The sequence below is a fragment of the Lathyrus oleraceus genome, chromosome 5 (genome assembly GCF_024323335.1).
Source record: "Lathyrus oleraceus cultivar Zhongwan6 chromosome 5, CAAS_Psat_ZW6_1.0, whole genome shotgun sequence".
Taxonomy (NCBI): Eukaryota; Viridiplantae; Streptophyta; class Magnoliopsida; order Fabales; family Fabaceae; genus Lathyrus; species Lathyrus oleraceus.
Window position 1 is genome coordinate 390915337 of NC_066583.1, and position 14975 is coordinate 390930311.

At 37.0% G+C, this 14975-nt stretch overlaps 1 non-coding gene across 1 annotated transcript; it reads right to left on the reverse strand.

The window, feature by feature from the left end:
* Nucleotides 1-8454: 8454 nt before the first annotated feature.
* LOC127089585 (small nucleolar RNA R71) lies at nt 8455-8561 on the reverse strand. The gene has a single exon (XR_007791162.1). It is a non-coding gene; the product is annotated as a small nucleolar RNA R71 (small nucleolar RNA).
* Nucleotides 8562-14975: the final 6414 nt, after the last annotated feature.

Genomic DNA, 14975 nt, shown 5'->3' on the forward strand with positions numbered 1-14975 from the left:
CAATTGGATTCTATTCTTGTTTTATTAATCTTGGTTTTGATCAATTTTCATTTGCTGTTTTGAATTTTTCACCTCCTTTTGACCCTAGGTTTGTCCTAGTGGCCTTGTTTCTCATGTTTGAGTTTGATTTTCAGGTTAAGAAGCAAATGCTTTAAGGAGATTAATGCAAGTTGATTGAATTTGGTTGATTGGTATGAACTAACTTGTTTTATTTTGTAGGATGCTTAGCTCACTTGCCTTGAGCTTTGTGCTTTGCACATGTGATTGATTGTGTTGACTGTTGGTTCTTATTTGTCTGTTTTGACTTTGTGATTGGTACTGATTATATTTGATTGATTTCAGGTACCATAGTTGCTAATAGTTCTTTGTGAACTTGCATTGCTTTGCTTGATAGCATTTGCATTGAGGTATAGCACCTTCTTCTTCATGTAGTCTGGAAGACCTGGCTTGTTATTTAGCCAGGCACCTATCTGAAGTCCTCCTTAAGAGGCAATGTCTTTGTGTGTTTATATTTGTCCCCAAGCAGGTGAAGTCCTTTTAATAAGGCAATTGGTAGACAAAAGAGATATGTAACCTAACTCCTACTATTCTGTGAGTCACTCACCTTGCTCACACTACATGTGTTGATGCATAGTGAGTAAAAACCCAAGATCTATCGAGTCTTTGACTTGTGGAGAGAGTTCCCCCTTTCTGAACTCCCACACCTTCTGATATTCAATGCTCTCCCTGACCAGGGATAAGAGTGATGAGGCACACCCCTCATATCCTTTCCTCTACTTCACCTTGGCTCTCGATGTCAAGGTTAAGAGCACCATTTACCCCATTCCAGTTGACTTTAAAGTCAAACCCTTTGCTTGAGCCTGATTGCTTGGTTATAGTGTGTGATAAAAGACCTTGTTTGATTATTTGCTTGATTCATATGTACATGTTTGCTTGCATGCTTTTGTGCATTTGTCATCATTGATTGTTCATTAGTGCATGATCATCATTGTATATCTTTGTGACACATTTGTGTTTGCCCATTGAGGACAATTGTAAGACCATGTTCTTTGGCCATTGTTCCTATGATTTGGAAGGGATAGAGTGTAAGACCATTCCATTGGTCACTCATATCCTCTTAGCCTTGAGCTTCTGTTTGTTTGTTGTATGTGAGGATGCAATTATAAGTCAATGTTGTTGGCATTTGTATTCCTATGATCATCTTGTGGAGGTTGGAATAAGTCCAGATAGATTGGCATCTGACATCCCTATTTTTGTTTTTGCTTTGAGGAGATTAGAGTAAGACCATTTATTGGCATCTGACATCCATGTTTTATTTTTGTTTGTGAGATTGGAGTAAGACCATTTATTGGCATCCGGTATCATTGTTTTGTTTTAGGAGATTGGTGTAAATCCATTTATTGGTATCCGGTATCCGCTTTTGTGTGAGATTGGAATAAGTCCATTGAGTGGCATCCGGTATCACCTTATCTTTCATTTGCTAACTTGCTTTGTTGCTTTATTCCAAAGGACACACTTGAATCATCTCCTATATGATTTCAAGAGGTGAACTCTAGGAAGTTTTACATTCCATCATCCATACCCTTTTGATTCTAAATCCCTTTTCACATTGTTGACGTTTCAAACTTGTATATACATGTTGTGCAAACATTCTCACCTTTTTTTCAAATTAGAAACCTGGACCTTAAGTCCTTGACTTTTTCAAACTTCACTTTTGTTAATACTTCTTTGAATTGATCTTAATCATACTTTGACCATACTTTGTGAATACTCATAATCAGTTAACTTCACCCATTCAATTGTTTTGTGGCTTTGTCCATTGTTAATATGTTTTCATACATTAGCCATAGGTTTCAATTCTCATAGTGGTTGATATAAATCTCACCGCATCCTTAGTAAGTTGATTGTAAGTCTTCCATACTTATTATAGGGTTAACCCCTCACTAGTATGTTGAAGCTATCCTTGCATGGTGGATTGTTGGTATTGGTTGAGTTTTCTCCCGTTGAGAATGAAAAGCCTTAGTGCTCTTGTTTTAAAATTGAACCCACTAACAATTTGGAAATCTTTTAGCCGAACTACGGCGTTTTGATCCTTTACCTTTTCATGGAAAGGTACGTAGGCAACGGGTTCATCCGTTCAAACACAAAAATAATAACTTGTATATTCTTTTCTCACCATCCCATTCATGTTTGCACAACAATATTTCAAAACAAATAACAATCTTCATTTCAACAAGTGTGAAAAGGGCTCCCTAGGAGTACCTAGGACGTTTTGGGTGCCTAACACCTTCCCATTGCGTAATTTACCCCTTACCCCGATCTCTGATATTTTCATTAGTTTTCTATGTGTAAAACTTCTTAGGCTTTTGTTCGCTTTTTAGCCCGTCCTTAGGATAAATAAAAGTGCGGTGGCGACTCTATCTTTGTATGCTTTGCTTATGATTTAACCAATAGATCATATAGTAACGAATACACCGCTACAGTCGTGACCTGCTCACGCGTTTTCATCCCTTTACTCCCCGAAAGAATCTCCGCCCCATAGAATGAATTATTCATAGGGATTGTCAATTTCCTCCTGATCTTTGCATTTGTGGATACATATCCCCATAGAGTTTTACTATCTGCATGCATACATCTGCATCATGAGGTCTCTTAGGGACCAAAATTCGTCTCTTTGTTATTATTTAAGCCCATTCTACCTCGTCAAAACGAATATTTTAACCTTCACTTCTCCGACTAGAATGACCTTAAATAGGCGCATCTGTAAGACCCTCATTTTGTCCCTAAGATCCCTCATGGCATCACAACATTGCATTTGCATTGCCTCAAGGATCATAAGCATCTTGGTTCCCCTTACCTTTGGTTGGGACCTCTTGTGAGTGGTTTGAGATCACCAAGCATGCTTGAATTGTATATTATTGCTTTTCTTGTTTTGTTTACTAACCAAAAGCACAAAAATATATCACTAACATCTTTTGCTTGTAGCTTGAGCAATCACAAGGTCCAAAGCTTCTAGGAGATCTTTTGTGCAATGATAAGGCCAAGAGGAGATGAAAGCAAGCATGGTAATGGTTCCCAAAGCTCTCCTCCATCAAATATGCCTCCCTAGTATCTAAATTCATCATTTTGATCAAAGAAAGTCAAAGGGTTTGAGGTTTGTCCCCCAAGGAAACCCTAGTTCATCTGATCATCCACCATGCCTTGCTCTTGAAGCAACCTCATCCCATGATCAAATACAATCAAGGAAAATTCTTTAACTCATCATTTCATGAATATTTGAACTTATTTGAGTGTCCTCAATCATCAATCCATCAAGATATGAGTCATGGACTTGAGAAGTTGATCAGTCAATTCATCTGACTATTTTGAAATGCACTAAGACCTAACTTTTTATGTGTTGGTCAAATGGAGATGATCCCAAAATTAAAAATGTTCTTAAGAACAATATGAGGAACTTTCATGTTCATCAAAAATTTATTTGAATCTTGGAAGGTCATCTCCCATTCCAATACATTATAGGTCATTTTGACTGAAACCCTAATTTTGGGTCAACTTCCCAAGGACATAACTCATTCATTTTTTATGATTTTGAGGTGGGATTAAATGAATTGGAAAGATTAAGATGTCTAATTCAAATGTTATGTTGAACAAAAGTTCAAAATTGCAAAGGAAATACATGTGATAATGCAAAATATTATAGGTCACTTTGGACCAAATGCATTGAAAGGCAAAAAAGTCCAACTTCAAGTGCCCATAACTCTTTCATCAAAAATACAAATGATGCAAAATTTAAGTCCATTTTTATTTTCTTGAAGAGATCTACAACTGTGATGTTGGAGGTTTTCTCATTTGGGGCTTGCCTCATCAAAACAGAAGGGCTTGAACATTGGCCAAATTTAGAAACTTTGCCTTTACATGTTTTGCACCTTGCACTTTAAACTCAAATTTCACCAATTTCCACACTTCAAATGGATTTTTTCCCAACATAACAATTGTTTCTTACATCAAAACCTTTCCAACCATTACTCACACGCTCATGTTTGGATTTGGCAATTGGCATTTTTGAAGAGGAGAAGTTTTAGGCATGATTATGCATAACATGTTGAAACTAAGTATACAAGCTTGTGCATTGCCAATTCCATGACCATTTCAGCTCAATTATGCTTCAGAGTGCATTTGGCATTGAATTTGGGCCTTTTGAATGATCATGCAAGCCCATGCAATGAATATCCAATTCCATGCACACGACTTTGATCACACTTACCTTGCCTTTCCATCTATAAATAAGAGCCTCACTCCATTCAAATTTCATCCATGAATCAACCTGAAGTGCTGCAGAAATCAAAACCGAGCCACACCTAAAGGAACTATTTCAATTTTCTTCATTTTCTCAGATCTGAAATTCAACTAAAATCAGGTTGAATTTCTAGATCTAAAGTTCCTAGACCCCTCTCTCATACTCCATTGATCTTCTATTTGGCCAAAGGAAGCAAGGAAGCAAGCTCAAATCTCCAGAATTCAAGGTTGTTCTTCAACTGGTTTTCTCTTCGAAACTCACCATTTATTGATCTATTTGTTTGGATATTGTGTTGGCTGAAGTCCTCTTCATAGAGGCAATTGTTTTGAATGCTTAATTGTTGAAATCCATCAAGTTCACTTGAACATTACAGAATTTCCATCTCTGATTTCTCTCAATATAGAGATCTAGAGTGGAATTGAGTGGTACAGGGATGATGTACATCATCCAAGCTTTCCAATGATGTATGGATCGTGTATTTTGATTAAGTTTTTGTTGTCTGCAATTTTGGCCGGAAAACATAAGCTCGCCGGAGAAGACGGTGGCGCTGGCCACCGTCTCCTTTCCAGTTTGAATCTGGACCGTTGGATTGAGTTTCCCAGATCTAATCATGGCCTTTGCTTCTTTTGACTTTTAATAATGCCATGTGTTTCGCTGATGACTTTGGTACACCATGGAATCGCGCATGTGGAGCGTCTGATCAGCCACGTCAATTAATGAGGCTTGATCAGACGCTCCTTGTTTTTTTGAATTTCTTATTTTCTGATTTTATTTCTTTTATTTCCATTATTTTCAAAAATTCATATCTTCTTCATTTTAAATCCAAAAAATATGGGACCAATTGCATTTTTCTCCAAATAAATTCTAGTTTCTGATTTTGATTTTTAATATTTTTTATTTCACCATTTGATATTTTTTGTGAATTTTCTCTTTTCTGGTTATTTTTAATTCATTTTAAATAGTTTTTGATATTCAAAAAATACAAAAACATTTTCCTAACCTATTTGAATGATGATGAATCTATGAAAAATATTCTCATCAATTTTTTAATTGATTTGAGATTTATTTGAGATTTTAGTTCAATTAAGTTATTTTTTATTCATTTTAATTGATTAAAAATAGTTTCTGACTTTTAAAAATGCTGAAATTTTTTGTCAAACCTTGTTTGACCTTGTTGAACTTGGGATAAATCACTTGGACCCTTCAAGGTTGATTTGAAGTGATTTTGAAGTTTGATATTTCTTTTATTTTTTAATTCAAGTTTATTTTAATACTAAAAATGCCAAAAATATTTTGCTTATTGTTTGACCTCCAATCTTCATCTCATTTCTGATTTCTCATTGTTTGACTTTGACTTTCAATGTCCTTTGGTCAATACACATGGATTGGTACATTTTTATTTCACCTTATGCATTTTAATCTTTTCATTTTATAATCCATTATTCATCTTCTTCTTCTTCTTTCTTGTTGATCAATGAGTTAAAGGTTGATAAGTTAGCATTGATTAGGGAGGCTTAATCTTCCTTGATTCAAATCTAATTCATCTTGATCAATTGATCAAGTGAATGGCTTTGCATTAAGGATAGGTTGTTTCCTAAAACATGCAAAAGACTTAAACCAATACAAGATCAATCCTCTTTTCCTTTTTGGCATGGCAAGTTGTTGGAACTTGGTTCACTAATCAAGACTTCTAACTTGTGTTGTTGCCTACATTATTATTGACCGGCCTCAGATAGTTGTGACTTCTACATAAGTCCAATTACGATTGCTTAACATAGCGCTAAATTTGCCTTATGGCACACTAACTACTAACATTAACCATTAACCATTAACATTTACTTTTTGCTCTTTACTTTTATGCAATTTACTATTCTTGTACATATTATTCATTTGCTTTTCTCTTTGCTCATTTGAGCACATGTTTATGCTAATGCAATTTGCCTTTTGCTCACTTGAGCACATAATTGTGTATATATCATTGTGCTTGTGTTTTTGTTTTGATTGTTGAGAACCAAATGCAAAAATGGACAAATGGACTTAGTTTCTAGGACATTCCCTATGCCAAAATTGGAGTAAAAGGACCTTAATGATGAAGATGGACTAGAAGGACCAAGCCTCTAAACTCACTCTTGTCCATTCTTGATTTGCTTCATAAAACTCTTTGATGTGTGTGTTCTTGTGCTAGGGATTCCATCTTGATCCAAACTTGAGGAACTATTGCCATGAGCTTCTAAGAGAAAGAATTACAAGATGCCTTGAAGAGCCTTCCAAGAGTTCATTTGATTGATGATTGCTTGGGTTTATGTTTATGTGATTGCTTATTCCAAAGGATGAGAGCTACTTGGATCATCAATATGATCTCAAGAGAGGAACTCCGTTGTGGTTTTGTTTCTTATTCCTTACCTCTTGCATGCTTAGGACTTTAGCCTTTCTTCTTCTTCTCTCCACTCTAACCCAAGCCAAAACTTTTGTGCAAACACTTAACATTTGTTTTCAACATTAGAAACCTAAGCCTTATGCTTTTAATTTTCAAACTTTCTTTTCATAATACTTATTCTGAAATGAATCTTTAAGTCCAATTTGACCATTTTGTATATACTTCTAATTGGTAAATATAATCCACTCAAATGTCTTTTTGTGGTTCCAATGGCCACTTCCTTAATCAAATTTTTTATAACCTTTAACTGTTAGGTTTGAGTTATCTTGGTGGTAGATGTAATACTCACCTATATCCTTAGTGATGGACAATGAGTCTTCCATGCTTATTATAGGGTTAACCCCTCACTAATATGTTGAAGCTATCCTCACATGGGGGATTCGTGGTTTTAGGTTGAGTTTTCTCCCTTTGATAACAAAAGACCTTAAGGCTTTTGGACCAATCAATTCACCAACTCATTTTTTGAGATTTTTACCCCGAACTACGAGGTTTTGATCCTAATCGTTTTTTAAGATGGTACGTAGGCAATGGGGTTATCCATCCAAACACAAAAATGTAAATAAACTTGTATATTCTCTTCTCATCTCTTCAATCATGTTTGCACAAACAAATTTTTCACAAAACAACAACTTTACAACAGGTGTAAAAAGGGCTCCCTAGGAGTACCTAGGATGTTTTGGGTGCCTAACACCTTCCCATTGCATAACCAACCCCCTTACCCAGATCTCTGACTCTCTTTTACTAGTTTTTGATTCGATAAAACTATTAGGTTTTTGTTCGCTTTCTAACCATTCCTTTGGATAAATAGAAGTGCGGTGGCGACTCGACTTGTATGATTTACCTTGGATTTAGTCAATATCTCTAATGGTAACGAATACCCCGCTACAGAAACACTGCCCATAAGTAATTCTATTAGCATGTACTTGGATTATTAATTGATTATGTGAATTACATTCTAACCTGTCTTTATTAATTGAATTGAATTTAATACTTTATTTTTCATTGTGCACTCTTAAAAACCCTGTTTTGATTACCTTAGATAAACACCATAACAATAGATAACGATAGATTGACATTTGGTCTCTGTGGATTCGACAATCTTTTATATTATTCTGACGCGTTTATATACTTGCGAAAACACACATCAAGTTTTTGGCGCCGTTGTCGGGGACCAATTTCGTCAAATTTCATACCCTGTTGTTATATCGTTTAGACTTAGGTTGTTACCTGCCGGTCAATGCGAAGAACTCGTAGCACCGAAAGCTTAGTAGATCCTCTGGCGGAACCTGAACGTTACGCTCGCGCATGTTTATTTTTCCATAGAATTAGGAGAGCTATGGCCGAAGATAAAAATCAAAGACCTCTTAAGGATTTCGCCCAACCATCCAACGAAGAACCTAGTTCTAGTATAGTAAACCCAACCATCCCAGCTAATAATTTCGAACTTAAACCCTCCCTGTTGCAACTAGTGCAACAGAGACAATTCGCAGGTCTTGCTATTGAGAACCCAAACCAACATTTAAAAATATTTCTCCCATTAGCAGACACTTTTAAAACCAATGGAGCTTCTCCTGAGGCAATCCGTTTAAGATTATTCCCTTTCTCCCTTAGAGATAAAGCCCTATCATGGTTAGATTCCCTTCCACCCAATTCCATAACAACTTGGGACAACCTTAGAAAAGTATTCCTTGCTAGATACTTTCCCCCAAGTAAGACCTCTGTTCTTCGAAACCAAATAACCAGATTTACCCAGAACCAAGGAGAATCGATGTTCGAAGCTTGAGAGAGATATAAATAGCTGTTAAGAGCATGCCCACATCATGGTTTAGAAAATTGGTTAATCATTCATACCTTCTATAATGGACTTCACTATAACACTAAGATGACCATCGACGCTGCCGCAGGTGGCGCACTGATGAACAAACCTTATCCTGAAGCTAGTGCCCTCATCGAAAATATGTCTCAAAACCATCAATCATAGGGAGTTGAATGAGCGACAGTTGAGAAGAAGGAAGCCCAAGGAGGAGTGCATGAGTTAAGCTCTATAGACATGATGCAAGCTAAAATGGACGCGTTAGCCCTCAAGGTTGAGCATATGTGTATAAACCCGAATACTGGAGCTGCAGTTTCGTCGGATTGTGAGATATATGGAACCAAAGGACACCAATCTGCAGAATGCAGTCTCTTAAACGAAACCAACTATGAGCAAGTGAACTACGCTCAAGGGAACCCATATTCGAATACCTATAACTCTGGATGGAGGAATCACCCGAACTTCTCCTATAAGAACAATAACCCTATCCAAAATACTGCACCTTCGAGACAACCAGGTTACCAAGCCTCAAGACCAAATCAACCTATGCAACCTGTGCCACAAAAGCCGAGCCTTGAGAAAATTGTGGAAAACTTTATTACTGCTTAAACCCAACAAAACAAAGATTCATGAACCAGAAAACTTACGTTAGCGAACTGATTACCCAGTTAGGAACCAAGGTTGACCAAATAATTACCCACAATAAGATGCTTGAAACCCAAATCTCTCAGGTAGCCTTAAACCAATCCCCCCAGACAACACCTGGAGGACAATTCCCTGGACAACATCAACAGAATCCGAGAGGACAAGCCAATGCCATTACCCTACGAAGTGGGACCGCTTATGACGAGACATTTAACCCAAGATTGAGTGAACCCAAAACTTCTAAGGAATATACCGAACCCACGGACGAAGTGAAGGAACCAGAGGAATCTGAAAAACAGGAAGGTCAAGAAAAAGGAGAAGAACCTAAAGACAAAACTTATGTACCACCTCCGCCATACAAACCACCGATACCATATCCGCAAAGACTCAAACAGACCCAGATCAATAACCAGTATCAAATCTATTTCCGAGAATAAGTTAGCCAAAAAAGATAAAGATCCTGGAAATTTTTCCATTCCTTGTATTTTGGGAAGTCATGTCATCGAAAAAGCTTTTCTAGACTTAGGAGCTAGTGTGAGCTTAATGCCTTTAGCAGTTTGTGAGAGGTTAAACTTAGGAGAATTACAACCTACTAAGATGTCACATCAATTAGCCGATAGATCTGTTAAGTATCCGATAGGCATATTAGAAGATGTCCCTGTTAGGATAGGTCAGTTATTTATCCCTATTGATTTTGTTGTCATGGACATTAAAGAGGATGATGATATACCAATCCTTCTAGGTAGACCATTCTTATCAACTGCATGAGCCATAATAAATGTCAAGAGAGGAATGTTGACCTTTGAGGTAGGTGACGAGAAGATAGAATTTATACTTTCAAAATTTCTTATGGCATCTGTGATGGGAGACACATGTTATGCCATAGATATCATTGATGAATGCGTTAGGGAAATAGAACAAGAAGAAATTATAAAAACAATTAAGTTTCCATCAACTCTCATACTGGAAGATGATAACTTTAGGAAACCTTACATCGATGATAACCTTTACGAATGTTTATCCTTTACCCCAGATCTTATGCCATGCCCTAAGAAACCAACCTTAGAACTTAAGGAACTTCCTAAGATCCGAAGATATGAGTTCCTTGATGAAGAGATGAACCGTCCGGTTATAGCCAGTGCTACCTTGAGCCAAGAAGAATACCAACTCTTAGATGTTTTACGAAGATATCCCTCAGCCTTAGGATATAATATCTCTTATCTGAAGGGTATAAGCCCATCCGTATGCATGCATCAGGTTTTGCTTGAAGAAGATTCAAAGCCCTCCAGAGAACATCAGAGAAGAATAAACCCTATAATGAGTGATGTTGTTAAAAGAGAAGTTCTTAAGTTACTTGAGGCAGGTATAATCTATCAGATCTCGGATAGTAAGTGGGTGAGCCTTGTGCATGTAGTACCTAAAAATGGAGGCATCACAGTAGTGCACAATGATAAAGGCGAACATGTAGCAAAACGGATAGAAGGAGGATGGCGGATGTGCATAGACTACAGAAAGTTAAATAAAGCAACCAAGAAGGATCATTTCCCTTTACCATTCATAGACCAGATGTTGGAGTGTCTAGCCAGACACTCTTACTTTTGCTATCTAGATGGATACTTTGGATTCTTCCAAATACTTATTCACCCCGTAGATCAAGAGAAAACTACCTTTACATGCCCTTATGGAACTTTTGCCTACAGACGAATGCCATTCAGACTCTGTAATGCCCCAACTACTTTCCAACGCTGCATGATGTCAATCTTTGCAAATTACCTAGATAGTATCCTGGAAGTATTTATGGATGATTTCTCGGTTTGCGGATTTGATTTCCAAAATTGTCTTGCTAACCTTGAGAAAATCCTGGAGAGATGCGTGGAGGTGAACCTTGTGCTAAACTGGGAAAAGTGTCATTTCATGGTCACCGAAGGGATTGTTTTAGGACATATAGTTTCCTAAAAAGGTATTAAGGTAGCTAGAGCTAAGATAGAAGTCATAGAGAATCTAAAACCACCCAAAGCTATCAGAGAAGTCCGAAGTTTCCTTGGATATGCTGGATTCTACCGGCGTTTTATCAAAGACTTCTCTAAAATAACTAAACCTTTAACTGGCCTTTTAATGAAAGATGCGGAATTCATTTTCGATGAAAAATGTAATGAAGCATTTAATCTTTTAAAGCAAGCGTTGATTTCAGCACCCATCATGCAACCCCCTGATTGGTCAGAACCTTTTGAGATAATGTGCGACGCTAGTGATTATGCCGTTGGAGCCCTTCTAGGATAAAGGAAAGATAAAAAATTACATGTGATTTACTATGCCAGTAGAACCCTAGACACTGTCCAACTTAACTACGCAACAACTGAAAAGGAACTACTAGCTGTAGTTTTTGCTATAGACAAATTCAGATCTTATCTAGTAGGAGCCAAAATTATAGTTTACACTGATCATGCTGCCATTCGTTACCTATTAAGTAAAAAAGATGCCAAGCCCAGGTTACTCCGATGGATTCTGTTACTACAAGAGTTTGATTTAGATATCCGAGATAAAAAAGGCACTGAAAATGTAGTAGCTGATCACCTTTCTAGGCTAGAACACCTGAAACCAGACTTCGCACCCATAAATGATGATTTTGCCTATGATAGACTGATAGCTAAACTAGAAACCATTGAAGACGATAGCTTAGAACCTCATGAGCACTTCCGAAAATCCTTAGCTGTAAGTAACGTGCCATGGTATGCAGAATTTGTTAATTATCTACCTGCTGATATCATACCCCCTGATCTTGACTACCACCGGAAGAAGAAGTTCTTTAACGATGTAAGAAACTTTTATTGGGACGAACCGCTCCTTTTCAAAAGGGGTAAAGACGGCATTTTTCGCCGTTGCGTTCCAGAAGAGGAGGTAAAAAGTATAATTGAGCATTGTCACTCTGCACCCTATGGTGGACATGTGAGCACCTCTAAGACACATGCCAAAATTCTTCAAGCTGGCCTGTTCTGGCCTACCATGTGGCGCGATGTCCATGCTTGCATTGTCAAATGTGATAGATGCCAACGCACGGGAAATATTTCAAGGCGTGACGAAATGCCTCTAAGAAACATTCAAGAAGTAGAACTCTTTGACGTTTGGGGTATAGATTTAATGGGACCTTTCCCACCGTCCTTAGGAAACAAGTATATCTTAGTAGTTGTGGACTACGTGTCCAAGTGGATTTAAGCTATAGCTGCACCCACAAACGACACTAGAGTGGTGATCAAGTTGTTTAAAACCTATATATTCCCCAGATTTGGAACACCCCGTTTAGTCATAAGCGATGGAGGATCACACTTCATATCGAGAATATTTGATAAACTTTTAAGAAAATATGGAGTTAGGCATAGAGTAGCGACACCATTCCACCCACAGACTAGTGGCCAAGTAGAAGTATCCAATAGGGAGATAAAAAAATTTCTAGAAAAAACTATTTCTATATCTAGAGAAGACTGGTCTTAGAAGCTCCAAGAAGCATTATGGGCCTACATAATCGCTTTCAAAATCCCTATAGGAACAACTTCCTATCAACTAGTCTATGGAAAATCCTGTCATTTACCTTTTGAATTAGAGCATAAGGCCTATTGGGCCATTAAAACTTTGAATTTGGATTACCTGACCGCTGGTGAAAAACGTATCCTTGACATCCACAAACTGGAAGAACTCAGGAAATCTGCCTACGAGAATGCCAAAATATGCAAAGAGATAACCAAAGCTTGGCATGACAAAAGAATAGTGAAAAAAGATTTCAATATAGGAGACCTTGTTCTCCTGTTCAATTTTAGGTTACGACTTTTTCTTGGGAAGCTGCGTTCAAGATGGACTGGCCCTTTCAAAGTATCTAAGATTCTGAGATCCGGAGCTGTAGAAATCAATAACGAAACCTGTAGTCCATTCATTGTAAATGGGCAAAGACTGAAGCTCTATGAAGGAGGAAACATTCCAACAGACTACTCCAGCTACACTCTGATAGATCCACCAATTCCTACGACAGATGTATAAGTTCCGATCGTCAAGCTAACGACGTTAGATAAGCGCTGCTTGGGAGGCAACCCACAGTTTTCTTATCTTATTTTACTTTTTTTGCATTTATTTACTTTATTTTTTTAATCATATTCTTGTCAGGACTAAATATCATTTGCCATGTTTGTGTTTTCAAGATTCTTTTCCCTAACCTTTGCAGGATGCAGAACTTTGATGACATGCACGTGGCTTTCATTGATGACGCCCAGAGGGAGCGTTACATAGTTCTCTACCAGCGCCCTATGGCACCTACACGCTATCCAGACCAGGATTGCATGGTTGCCCTAGGCATTGAGCCGAGCATCAGATTCCTGTGCCACCAACTCCAATGGGATGAATTCGCTGATGACATGAACAACACCTACAGGAACCTGACTTTGGATTTCCTCAGCTCGTTTGCTTATGATCCTTACTCCGGACCAAACCCTGCTTGCGATCACCAACGAGCAATCCTGTAACAACCCAATTTTAGTAATTATTTCTTATATTATTATTACTATATTTTATTTTATTTATTTAGAGTGCTAATTGATTAATTGGTTGTTAAGTAGTATAATAATCGATTATATTAATTAATTTGGTGTGTTAATTAATTATTTAGTTGATATGAGATATAATGAATAATTGAATTAACTTGGTAGGTATATTGTGTTAGTTTAATTTAATTGAACTAATTAGAGATATTTAAATATTAGGTCTTATTGGGCCTATTAATTAAATTAGAAGTATCATGCTTTAAGCCCAAATAGAATACTATATATAAAAGGGAGGAGAGTGAGAATTAGGATTCATTTGATCATTTGAAGGCAATAGAGAAAGAGAAGAGGAAAAGTAAGGAGAAGAGGGGAAGAACAAGAGAGGAGCTAGGGTTTCCAGAAAATTGAAGAGGTAAGGGGGGAATCCTTATTATTATGGGTTAGTATGATTGGGTCAATGGGTAGAAGCATGTTTAGGTTAAAAATCCCTCATTTTGTATGGTTGTTTAAAATTGTTAGATTTTGATGAGGATTTTGATTTGTGATGATTTAATTGTGTTAAAATTGCAAATTAACGTTATATACTTGGAGTATTATATGAGTTATAATTTTCTGAACGTGTAGCTTTTTACGGAATCGAAATCGGAGGTCCGAAAGTCCTCCAACGATTAAAAATGTAGAAAATTATGCATTCTGTTTTACAGTAACCGGTTACTCTCCGAGCGTTAACCGGTTACTTGCTTAAAAATCTGTTAATTTTGTTTTGTGTTAACGCATGAATAGCATTCTGTTTTGCGTTAACCGGTTAACCAAATGCGTTAACAGGTTAACACTAATGAAATTGTCAGGAAGTGCATTCTGTGTCGCGTTAACCGGTTATCCAAATGCGTTAACCGGTTAATACTGTTTGAAAAGGAAAAATTGATATTTAAATGCTGTATTCGTTTTGGAAAGAAATCTATGTGTGCGCATTTGATAATTAGCCTATATTTGTGAATGATATATTGTTATGAATGTCTATATGTACTATTGGTGGATAATCCATAGAGTTGAATTATCGTTATATGTAGAATGATTAAGATGGTAGAGATGATCTTAATTGCATATTATGTGAATGGTGTCTTTGTTATGAATGTGTATATGTACCATTGGTGGATAATTCATAGAGTTGAATTATGGTGATATGTGGAATGTTAAGATGGTAGAGATGATTTTAATTGCATATGTATTGGTATTTGTACATTCATTCATGGCATG